Source organism: Corvus hawaiiensis, chromosome 20, assembly GCF_020740725.1.
Source record: "Corvus hawaiiensis isolate bCorHaw1 chromosome 20, bCorHaw1.pri.cur, whole genome shotgun sequence".
Classification (NCBI taxonomy): Eukaryota; Metazoa; Chordata; class Aves; order Passeriformes; family Corvidae; genus Corvus; species Corvus hawaiiensis.
The window spans coordinates 4,745,280-4,757,296 of NC_063232.1; the positions used below are offsets into that span (position 1 = coordinate 4,745,280).

The 12,017-nt window shown below is 55.9% G+C and overlaps 1 protein-coding gene across 3 annotated transcripts in view; it reads left to right on the plus strand.

The window, feature by feature from the left end:
- Positions 1-12,017, plus strand: part of SMG6 (SMG6 nonsense mediated mRNA decay factor) — a 108,440-nt gene that overhangs the window by 77,916 nt on the left and 18,507 nt on the right. The window lies entirely within an intron of this gene.

A 12,017-nucleotide genomic window follows, 5' to 3' on the forward strand; every position in this document is an offset into this window, starting at 1 on the left:
ATTGTCTGCTAACAGCTGACAGTTCCCCCTCTCCTCTCCTCTTCTCTGGCCAGTGTCTGTGTGTCCCCCAGCAGCCTGGTTGTGTCTGACACCTTGAGCAGCCTCAAAATTAGCATGTTAGGAGCTGAACTCCCATCATCCATCCCTACACTTCTCTGATCAGCACCACCACCTTGGAGGGAGCAATGCATGACACCCCAACTCTGTTTTAGTGACATGCCTAAAACCAAATATTCCCGTGGCTCCAGGCAGCAGCTGCCTGGGCAGGAGCTTGTTGGGCTTGGCACTCCGGAGAGAAGCAGCCCAGCCCTTCTGGCAAGTGAAGAGCCCAGCCCAGGGATGCTGCAGCTCCTTGGAGCCCATCTGTCCTGGCTGATCCCAGGAAGCATCCCGGCCAGCATCCCTCTGGATGCAGCGTGGCTCTGCCGGATGCTCTCACGCCTGCCGGGGCCGTGCCTTCCCTTCCCACCCCCGGGGAGCCCCGGGAGCCGGGCTCCGACCCACCTGACACGGCCGCCTTTGCAGACATGTGGTGCCTTCTCTTTGTGTTTGGTTTAGTGTGGGAGGGCTCCACACTGAACTCCTGGAGCTTCTAAGCTATTGTTAGTGCCGACCCGGCCTCGCAGCAGCCGTGGCAATTTTACAGACATGGCCCCATCCCTAACAAAGGCAATTAGGATGCTATTCTGTTGGAGCTTTGGGGATGAGAGATTTCTAGTGTCTGGAAGGAGCAGTCTGGAAAGGGCATAATCTAATGCAGAAGATGAAGACAAAGGCATTTTGGAGGCAGGATGTGGGGAAAACGGGGGCATGAGATGCTCAGAGGGCAGAGCTGCTGCAGGGTTGAGGGTGCAGGAGCCCAGCAGCTTGGGGTGCAAGGGTGGAGTGAGCAGGAGAGCAGCAGAGATGCTGCTCTGGGCAGGTACAAGGAGGTTGTTTCTGCTGGGGTGGGGTGAAGGGGGAAGGGCTGGGGGAAAAGGCAAGAGTTGGGGGCAGGGGAAGAGTTGGGTGCTCTGTCCTTGGGCAGGAAATGGTGGTTCTGGTGAGAAAAGTGTGAGGTGGAAAAAGCCCCAAGGTGTCACAACCACTAAAGTGTGACCCTGCAGAGTAGTGAGCAAAGGAGATGGAGGTGACAGTTGGGACAGGAGTGTCACAGGGCTGTCAAGTGATCTTGGAGGTGGCACAGGAGGGCTCTGGGAGCAGGAGAGGGTCACAAGGGCCACCAGCACCATGTGGTTTGGGGCGCTTCACCCCGGGCGAGTCAGGAGGCCGTTCCCAGTCACAGGGCTCGAGTTGCATTTCTTGCTGCTGGCTCCTTCATCGCTTGGCTTTTCCAGCATCTGATCTGAGTGTTTGTTTGCTTCCAGTGATTTCAGTTGTTTTCTATTTTAGCTCCTGACCCCGAGTGCCTGGGCTGGGGCAGGCAGGCACCGTTTGAAAGCCGCCACTTGGCGGCAATAACTGTTCGAGCCGCGGAGCAGCACCCATCTAACCCCTCTTTTCACACACTCGGAGCTTCCCAAACATTAACCTTTGGATTAAAATTTTCCATGCTTGGTCTCTCCCCAGATGTGATGTCTGAGCTTTGGTTTGGGTTCATGTTTTTCATGTTTGCTGGATTCGTATTATGGGAGAATGAAAGAAATACTTTTCCCATTTACAAAAAAAAAAAAAAAAAAATTATAGTCTTCATTTATTTGGGGTTTTTTTTTTTTTTCATTCGGGGATTCACCAAAAATGGTTGAAGTTTGAAGCTGAAAATAATTAGCTTGGCTGCAGCAGGCTGTTGTCACAGCACTCGGGGAAGTGCCACAGCTCCAGGTGTGTGACACCGTGGGTGCCACCAGCACAGCCTGCACAGCCCACTCCAGGTACGTGCAGGCACTGCCAGCAGAGCCAGGAGAGCCTTGCTGTGAGTCAGCCTGAGTAACTCCAGATCTGGCAGAGGGCGTCTGGCTTTTTGTTTTTAAGAAAAGAGGGAAAAAAAAAGTTGTTTTTCAGGCTCCACATGCAGGCTCCCGATGCGCCGGGGCCGCGCAGGCTCCCAGGCCGGGGTGAGTCAGGCGCAGGGCTCGTCACCGCTCTGTTCCCAATCCCTGCTCCCGGTGCAGGTCATGGCATCGCCGGGAGATGACGTGCTGGGGACACGGCCGTGCGCTCGCCCCGGGGTGGGAGCGCTGTGGCTCAGATCCTGCCCCAAGGCCCCCGTGCAGCGTGGCTCTCACTGCCCTCCTTCCCAGCACGAGCTGCCTCGTTTCATCCGATGTCACCCACTGGCTGCACCTTTCCTCGTCCCGGAGCCAAACACTCAGATCCCATTCTTGACACCTTCTTGTCCACTTTGGACAATGCTCTGCATTTCCCTACATTGATTTTTTATTTTTTTACTTTCTGCTGGCTGCTGCACCCCTCCTTTGTGCTCCAAGTCTGCGCGCTGCTCATCGGGTGGGGACCTGTGCTGCTCACACCAGCGCTTGTAATGTCTGGCCTGCAGCTCTGCCAGAGGCCAGAATTGGCTCTCGGTGCACGGCTGGATCGCGAGGACAGCGTTAGATGGAGGGTGGAGTGAGTGAATACCCCTCTCTTCCTACTGTGCTTTCAGGAAATGTCTCTAATGCAGCTGTAAGTGTGAATGAAGTCAAAAGGATGGATCGGTGCCCCTGCTCCAGCCCACCCCACTTGTCGGGGCCCATCCAGAGTCCCCACCCTATTGTTCTGCTTCAGTTCCTCCGTTTCGGGGCAGGGGCCCTGCTCTGCACTCAGCATCCCACTCCCGAGAGGAGGAGCTCTCCCGAAAACAAAGACACAGCGAATAGTTTTCCTTTCCCCACCAAGCCAACGTTCCAATTCCTCCTTCCCTTCCCTTCCCTAGGTGTGTTTGCAGCTCTTGGCCCAGCTGGAAGCGAGCAACTGCAAGGCTCAGGCCATTAATCATTTGCCAGAAGAGCTGAGTATTGGGTATAAGTAGCAGAGCTGTGCTTGCTGCTTCCTTAAAGCAGAGCAGGATCCACATGGGCTGGAGCTCAGGGCCAGTGCCGAACGTTACCTCTCTCTGGTAGGCTAATGGAGCATGTCCTGCTTGGAGCAGCCCCTCCTGGAAGAGGACATCGGCTCTCAGGCACAAGAACGTCATCGGGAGTCCCCTAAGTGGCAGCATTTCACTGTAAAGCAAAATAGAGTGTTTGTCCCTCCCTGAAGTGGCTGCTGGAAATGGTGTGAGCCGCTTCCCGCCCTGCCCCGAGCCGGGAGCGCGCTGCCAGCGCGGTTCTTGTGGCGGGGCGGGGGGGAAATGCCAGTATTGGTAACATCTCTGGGGCTGTGGTGTCGCAGCCAGCCAAGCTGTGGTGGTATTTTTCTGGTGTTATTCCATTGCCTGCTGTATCCCCACCCTCTGTTTTCAAGGGAATTCAGTGCTGGCCCCGATGGAGCAGCCAGCAGTCGGAGGAGCTCCTCCCTGCACGCAGCAGCCCCGCAAGCTGCTCTTCCACGAGGGCTTTGTTAATTCAAAGCAAAGCTGCTTCTCTTTCCACTCCCAAAGCCGAGCAGAGCTGGAGTGCCCTGAGCTTCCCAGCAGCATCCAGGGCTGGGGAGGCATGCGAGCAGCACCGGGGCAGCTCGGCACTGACGTTGCTCCATCTGGCTTCTGGTTTGTGGAGCAGAGGTTTCTCATCCCATGGCTCTGACTCAGGTATCTGTTTCCTCTGATGTGGGCAGCCATCACTGGAGCTTTTGCCCTGGGCAAAAAAGCCGTTGTTTTGTGTCCCCCAAGGTGTGGTGGGAGCTGCGAGAGAGCTCCCCAGGTGCTGCCACGGCCGGACGGTGCTGTGGATCCCTGGAATGGGAAAAGCAGTGTTGCAGGAGCAGCATCTCCCGCGTTCTAAAGTTCCCCTGAAACTGGTGGGATGAGCATCCAGTTTGTGCCCTAGACTAAAAGGTCTGAAGGAAATGAAACACACACACACAACTTGACTCAAACCGATGCGTGCTTTAACTCAGATTTTGGGCTGCTGCTCTCCATAAGTCACCCATCCAGCTGGGTGTCAGCTCAGGCACCCTCAGCTCTGTGCTCCCCATCCAGCTCCATGTAACAGCAACACCAAATTCCTTTGGCACAGGATGCTTAGGAGGGATATTTTATGGTATTTATTTGGCTGCATTTTCCTGGCCTAACGACCTTGCCTGCTTTTGATACTGTTATGCCACTGGCACTAACCACTCTGACCAGTTTACCTAGAGCAGGATCCCAGTTCAGCAGGTTGGGATTATCACCCGCTGAGAATCGCTGGTGTTTGAGGAAGTGAAAACCCCTGTGGGGAGGCTGCGAGCAGTGGCCAGGTGGGAGCTGTGCTGCTTTAGGAGGTTTTAGTGGTTCTCATTAAAACAGTCTCCTGTAGACTCAGTTTCCTAAAAGAAGAGGAGAAAATTCCAAATGCTTTCATCCCAGTTCAAGTATCCACCAGGGCAGGGAACTGTGGAAGTTACGGTGGGATCTCAGATGACATTCTCTGGAAAGAAAACTTAATAGAGTGCAAGTATGAAATGCTCAGCCCAGAGCAGCTGTGCCCTCTGCAAGGGCTTGGCCAGTGCCTGCACCTCTCCCTCACCTTTGCCAGGGAGGAATCAGACAGGGGGAATCAGGGGTCTGCTGGAGGAGCCCCTCCACTTTGGAAGCCTTTGGCACCTCCGTGAGATATTTAAATGACAGACAGACATATAGGGATCTGTAAATACTCATTTGGTGCCAACTAAACCACAAAGAAGATACAGCATTTGTGGTCCAAGGAAGTTTAAATATTTGTGGTCAAACTTAAAATTCGACATAAAACTCTCATCTGCGATGGAAGGCGGCCAGGAACTGCATGGAGAACGTATAAGCTGTGTAAACTCACAGAAATGGCTTCCCAGCCAGCTCTGCCAGGACCAGGCAGAATATTCCAGCTCTTGCCTCTCCTCTCCCTCCCGCTGCCGAGGTCAGGAGTCAGGTTTGTGAGAGACGGTGGGCCCATGAACACCTCAGGGGGTGGAAGTCCACTGTGCCACAGTTTCCTCTCTGCCTGAAGCAGAGGTGACACTGGAAAGGCAAGAGGTGGATGGTGCAGGCAGGGCAGGTAGGGGCTGTCAGGGTGAGCTCTGGTTTGCACCTTTTCTTTGGTATTTTTATATTGTAGATTGCCATCCCTCCTCCCCCGTTCCTGTGGTGTCAGGCTTTTCCTTCCACCACCCAACTTCCCACTGTCTCAGCACTCGGTGATACTGGCACCTTGTCCCGTGGGGCAGGAATCTCTGAGTTACTCCGTGGGTCAAATCATGGGGCAGTTTCCCCTTGTCTCCATGAGGAAGTTCCTGGGAAAGAGTTATCTGCTGGTGAATCTTCAGGGTTTCCTCCTTGTGAGCCCCCCAGCAGGGCCAGCTCCCTCCTGCCACCGCTCCAGAGACACATTCTGGAACAGGGAGGGTGCCAGAAAACCATAGCACTGTCCCCACAGCATGGGCAGCCTGGACTGGGCTCCTGCCCTTTTTTTTTGTTCTCCACATATCCTGCAGAAAGGGCTCTCGCTGTCGCAAGAGCGCCCTGAGATTTGCAATCGAGATGTTGGATTGAACATTCATCAGCCGCATTTCCCAGATTCCAGGAGAGACAGATCCCAGTCCTGGCACGGGAACACAGTCTCTGGTCACCAGCGTGGCCCCATGAGCAGATGTACCCGAAAAACACCCGGGGTGGAGAGGTGTGGGGGTGGCCCTGCCTTGTCCCCAACACCAGGATCCTCTGGAGGGGTGGCCTCAGAGGAAGGGCAGCGTGTGGCTGCTGAGAGCAGAGCGGTCGCCTTTCCCTTACTAAGCAATCCTCCCTTCCTCCACCGAAGAGCCTGCTAACCACTTTCTTATCTGTCTGAACTCTGCAAAACAATCTCTGGCAAGGCAGGCATCCTCCGAAATGGCAGAGGAAATAAATTCTCCCAGTCCCCGAAAAGGAAAAGGCTGGAGGCTCCTGCGGCAGGGAGAGCAGCTCATGCCCTGTGAAAGCTGTCAGTGGTGCCATGTTGGCTTTGCTGAGGATAAGGAGCTTGCCTTCCTCTTTCCCCAGCCTGGGACCGTGGGCTCGGAGCAGGATTTCAGGGATTTGTCTTCCCCAGCTCGTGTTCCGGCAGGATTTGCAAGGGAGGAGCAGAGCGGGCTCCTTCACGCTTGGCTTTACTCTGTGGCCTGACTTTTTCTCTTTCTTTCCTTGGGAAGTTTGGGGATGTGCTGGGAGGTGGGATGGGAGAGAGCAGGGCACTGAGGTGGCTGTAACAGGGAGTCCCTGTGTGCGACTCACTGTTTCTCCAGGAGTCATCTGCCTCTTTCACAGCTGTGACTTTTCAGCCCCTTGTTCACATGACAGACAATTAAAATGTGTGGTCCTGTGCTCAAGGCTTCACCTTGAAGAGCAGAAATGCCCTGGATATGTCACTGCTGTGGGGATCAGCACATGTGGCCATGGTGGGTGGAAGCAAATGCTTTCTCCAGTGAAAATTCCTGCAGAAATTCCTGCAGTGTCTCACTGGAGGCACCATTTTACGCTGTGGAGGAGCCCATGGCCCTTGCTGAGCTACTGGCAGCAGTGCCTGAGAACATGAGGAGAATCAGACACTCACAAACCAGATGAACCATCCCCATTACTCACTGGAAACTTCCTGTATCCCATCATCTTCTCTGGGACTGCTCTAGTGGGGGTAAAATTAAACAAGCTGAAGAGCCACCTCCTGCCTACGAGGTGTCGGATGCAGCCTGGAGCCAACTGCTCCGTGCTGCAAAATGCTGCTGCTCCCTGGATCTGACAGTGAGGTTCTTTAGCACATGTAACAGGTGAATAAGACATTAGGGCAAGTCTTTCCAAGCATCAGCGAAAGCCAAAAGCTTGGTTTGGAATCCATCAGGAACTTTCCTCTCCAGGCTGTGTAGCTCCAGGGAAGCAGTTAGTCCCAGGCTGGGCTGTGTCAGCCCTCCAGACCGTCCCGGGCACAGGAATTTTAGGTGGATCTGGAGGATGGTTTTCCATCCGGAGCATCTGCTTTGGCTTTGGTGTTGATTCTTCCACAAAAGTAACTAAAGGTTCCTGCAGGACCTTCAGAGGTATTTTGGCTCCAAGCCCCAGAGCTGCTCACAGCTTCCCCCTGTGTCACTGGGTCTCACCCTGATGTCCTACAGCTGCCAGCAGTGACAGGTACCAGAACCTTGGCAGGAATCTGTGCAGACTACTCAGGGCTTCCTCTGGTCTCTGACCCCAGAAATTGGGTGACTCAGCTCAGATCCGTCACTTTGCACCTTTATGTCACCCATGTGTATTCTCTGCATCACTGCACTGGATGAGGCACGCCCAGCAAAGCCTGGTGATGGTGGGCAGCTGGCTCCCTTTCTGTGCTGCTTTCCAGCTTTAAAGGCCAGTCCTGGCTGAGCTGTGTGGCCTTTAAAGCTGGAAAGACGGAGGTGTTTGCCAGGCCAAAGCACATCTGCTGTGATGACTCGTCTGAGACTGTGTGCCCCAGTGCAGAGGCTGGAGCTGTGCCTGTGTGAGGCTCAGGATGCTGGGAGAGAGTTTAGGATAAGACAATGACCACACTTTCTCTTTGGAGAGTGGTTCTCCAGCAGTGGTCACAGGGAAGAGCAACTGGAATGGTTCTTCTGGACTTCTCTGTCTTCCTTGGGTGTTTTCTCATGCTCCTCTCTGTGATGGAGCATCTGGCATGGATGTGGCGGATCCTTTCCTCAGATGTGCTCTCTGGTTGGTGCACAGGATGCAGCAGTGAGATCCACGCAAGCCAGAGGTGCCTTGGTTTGGTCCCTGCAGCAGCCACAGTTGCTCACTCGGGTCACACACAGCATTGCAGGCACGTGGGAACCATGTCCACCGAGCCTGCTTGTGGGATTAGTCGAAATTAAAAGTTTCTTGGAGAGACCTGTGGCTGCAGGCAGCTCTCAGCTGCTGAAACCAGGGTTACATCCAGCTGTGAGTGCCTCTGCCCAGCTGGCATGATCACCTTTGTCCTCCCTACCCAGGTGGCCAAACCCCTCCAAAGCTTTATTTGGGGCTGGGCAGAGCAAGGGGCTCCTCGGGTGGGGAACGAGCCCAGAGGAGTTGGGCTGTGATGAGTCCAGGGTTAAACCCAGCCCAGCTTCTGTGCGAGCCTGTGAGATTAAAACCCAGAAGGGACGAGACCAAACGAGGCGTTTTCCTCGGTGCTCCTCCTCCAAGCTGGCTCCCCAGGGATGGGAGGAGGCGGCCGAGGGCACAGGGAGGCATTGAGCCATGGCCTGCCTGCATGTTTTAGCAGGGTCAGTGCAAACGTTTCAGCTGGGCAGCGCAGTCGCTGCGTGGTTTAGATTGTTTGGGGCTCACTTGGTTTCAGCATCGTTCAGCTACTTCAGCTAAGACATGTTTAAAATGATGTGGCAAAAACAGTGTTATCCCGTGCTGGATAGTGCTGGAGCTTGGCTCCGAATCCTGGTCCTATCCCGTTCCCATCTCCGAATCTGTGATGGGATCTCTCCATGCTATGACTCAAACTTCTCATGTCCTTTTCCCCTTCTGAATCCAGCTGTCAGGATGTGCTGGTGTCTCCCCCTCGCACACAGGAATGCAGAGCCGGCAATGGCAGCCTGTCCTCCGAGCAATCCCTTCTCCAGAGCCGCTGCCTCCTGTTTCCTTGTGGAGTCTCAGGTTTTGCCGAGGGAGAAGCCGCCAGGATCCCTCCACACACCTCCAGCAGCAGCGTGGCATTGCCAGAAGCTGCCGCGGGTGTGCGGCAGCCCCCTCCAGACCATATTCCCCCCCCGGGATGTGGCAGGTCCCCGCGGCTGAGCAGGGCTCCCCTGGCCAGCTGGCTGCGCTGCCGGAGGCTCTTTGGACTAGCTGCAGGAATCTGCATTCCTGCCTCCCAGTTGTTTGCTCTTTAGGACGCTGCGTAAAATTAACAAGTTGTAAAAGTTGATTGAAGGCGGCGGAGGGTGTGACAGCGATTTTCGGAGCTGCGGGAGAGCCACGTTCGAGCAGCGGGGCCGGCCCGGGGGCAGAGGCGCGGCCCCCCCGGCTCCGGGCGCTCCTCTGACCCAAAGCGAGAGCGGGGCTGGTTTCTGGTGGTGTCACCCCGCCAGCACCAGGTGCAGGTGTCCCCTCGGGCACAGCGCTCTCAGCTCTCGGAGCGAGGCCCTTCCCTCCCCTTAAATCTCCTGGAGGACACGTGGTGATGTGGTGTGGGAGTCCTCTGCCCTCCACAGCGCTCAGGAAAGCTTTTCCATTCTGCCTGTTTTATCAGTGGGGGAAGTACAGCCCCGTAGAGGGAGTCAGCTTCATTAGATCTGGGAACCCCTGGTTAGAGTGGGGAACCCCGCTCAGGGCTGGCAGGAGGTGACACTCGTGAGGTCGTGGTGGCACTGGCACTGCAGAGTGGCTTTGAAAACACAACAGCTGGTACAGTTAATGTGCAGCCCAGTGGGTCTCTACAGGCAGTTAGCGCGTGTTAATGTGTGTCCCGCTGTGTCTTACTCAATGATCAGTATGTTAATGTGTGACCCATGAATTAGCAGTTGGCTAATGAGCCTCGGCAGCGTGGCCAAGCAGCCGCCAGCCCCCAGTGGGTGGCTGGTGCTGGAGCTGGTGGTGAGCCTGTCTGATGGAGCAGGAGATTGGAAACGTCTCCCCTCCAGTCCCGATGGGATCAGGCTGGCAGTCGGGGCTGCTGCAGCTGAAGCCAGCTCGGTCCCACGCCTGGTCCCCAGCCACGTGTCCCCGAGAGGCACCGCGGTGGCGAGGGGCTCGGCGGTGGCGCTGGGGAACTGAGCCCGGGTCACGGACTGGGGCATCAGACCACTTCAGCAATTCTCGGTTTCGGTTTTCCTTTGAGAGCGGCTGTGTTCGTGTCAGGCCCATTTTCATACCCAGCAGTGACTCGGAGCCAGGCTTTCAGTTCCTGCTGTCGCGCTGCATGGTCAGAGGGGGAAGGGCTCTATCCCCCGCTGGGGCCGGGGTGTCTGCTGCCACATCATCGGTACCTCACCACCGTGTCATTTCATACTCCCATTCCTTCGGGAAGGTCAGGCACAGCTCCTGGTGTCCTCACCACGCTCCGCTGGCATCACCATGAGTGCCTCCACGGCCATCCCGCTTATCCCGGCGCTGCCACTCGCGTTTCCACTCCGAAACAGGAAGTTTCTGACCAAAGAGGGTTGCTTGGTGGCACGCAAGGTCCCTCTCCACCGCTCGACAGAGACCTGGGTGCCAGTCACGGGTCACTTCTTTCCCAGCCAGGCTGCCGGCAGCCTGGGGCTCTGCCGCGTCCTCCCCGAGCAGGGCTGCACGTGACGGGGATGTGCGGAGCATTTGCTCCTTCCCTGTTTTTCATTCATGTGGGCTGGAAAAATGTGTTCATGAGACGAGTTGCTGTGGCATTATGTCATGGGCCTTTGGTTGGGCTCTTTTCTCCCCAGCAGATGAGCTGGATTTAAGCATATGCTGTGCTGGCTTGGCAGGAAATCTGGTGTTTCCTACTGGTTTCTTCTTCAGGGGAGGAAGGAGTGATCCCACCTGCCCTTGTCCCCAGCCCCAGCCAAGGGTGAAGGGAGCTCTTCTGCATTTTGCCCGATCATTCCTGATCCAAGAGGCTCAGATTTAAGCCTTCGTGGAGCAATGGCTGCACTGCAGCTGTGTCAGCACCCAGCCCCTCCTGAAAACCTCATGGATGTGGCTTTTATTTCTAGAGGCGTCTTGAGAAATCCCTCAGGAATGGTGTCAGGATGAGGCACCCATCTCTCCCCCACCTATACAGCCAGTTCCTGTGTCCCCTTCCCTGCTGCTGCTGCTGTTGGCCACATCCTGGCATCCCCTGGCACGTGGCTGGTGGTGGTGGGCACTTTGTTTGAGCACAACAGAACTGCAGATACCCAGACTGGAAAAACCCTGGGCAGAAGTTACCCTGTGTGAGTCAGACTGGGTCTCCATGGCATTAGCCTGTGGAGCTGGGGGTGAAGCCAGTGGTGAGGTTTCCACCACTTCCCTCAGCTGCAGCCCAGAGCTCTCAGGAACTCACAGGAGGGATGTTTCCCATGACAGCCATTCCCACTTTGCTCGTGTTCTCTTTCCTTTGGACTTTCCTCTGCACACAGTCGTTCCTAAAGGAGAGCCAGGAGGATGGGAATGTTCCTGTGGTGACACTTGGAGGGATTGCTCCTGGCTGGGTGTCACAAGCAGCAAAGGGCTGTCCTGGGAAAGAGGGTCCCCAGCAGCTCCTGGAACTGCTGAGCTGCTGTAACCTTGTCCTTTGCTCACCTCAGTCCCATTGGACACATTTTATAGGTGCAGAATCAGTGGTTATGAATCTTTTGCTCCTCAAAATACTAATTCTTGTGATCACCCTGCTCACACCACCTCCCTGCAGCAGCAGCTGCCTCCACGGGGAGGACTGAGGAGGACAGGGCTTCTCCTCCCCCTCCACGCAGGTACAGGGAGACACAGGATTCCAGGGGGACACCTTCAAACGGAGGCAACCCCGGCTGTGGGTGCACGAGGGTGCTCCTCGTGCCGGCAGTAGCCAGGGTGGGAGGTTGGAGGTCAGAGGAGGGTCAGGTTTTTGACACGCACTGCAGCGACACGGTGGTTAAAATTAGCCCACAGAGAGGAAACTGGCAGTGCTGTGGAAGAGCAGAAGTTTCCTCTCACGGCAGCCTGGTGCAGCGGGGCCGGTGCCGCTGCCAGCCCTGGCTCACCGAGGCACGGCCCCACTGGGGACAAGCTGGTGTCCACCACACCGGGACCGGGCCTGCCATCACATGGTGTGTGTCCCTGGCTGTGGGGCACTGACCCTCTCTCCAGCTTCAGAGTCCCGGTCCTGGGAGCCTGCAGAGACCCTTTTGGGATGGGGGTCTCTGAGACTGCTTTGGTCTACGTGCACAGCAAAGCAGGAGAAGCTCGGGCATCAGCACAGGTTTTGTGTCTGTAGTGTGTAGTGCTTTTAGTCTCGTTCGTTGACTTTCTGCCTATA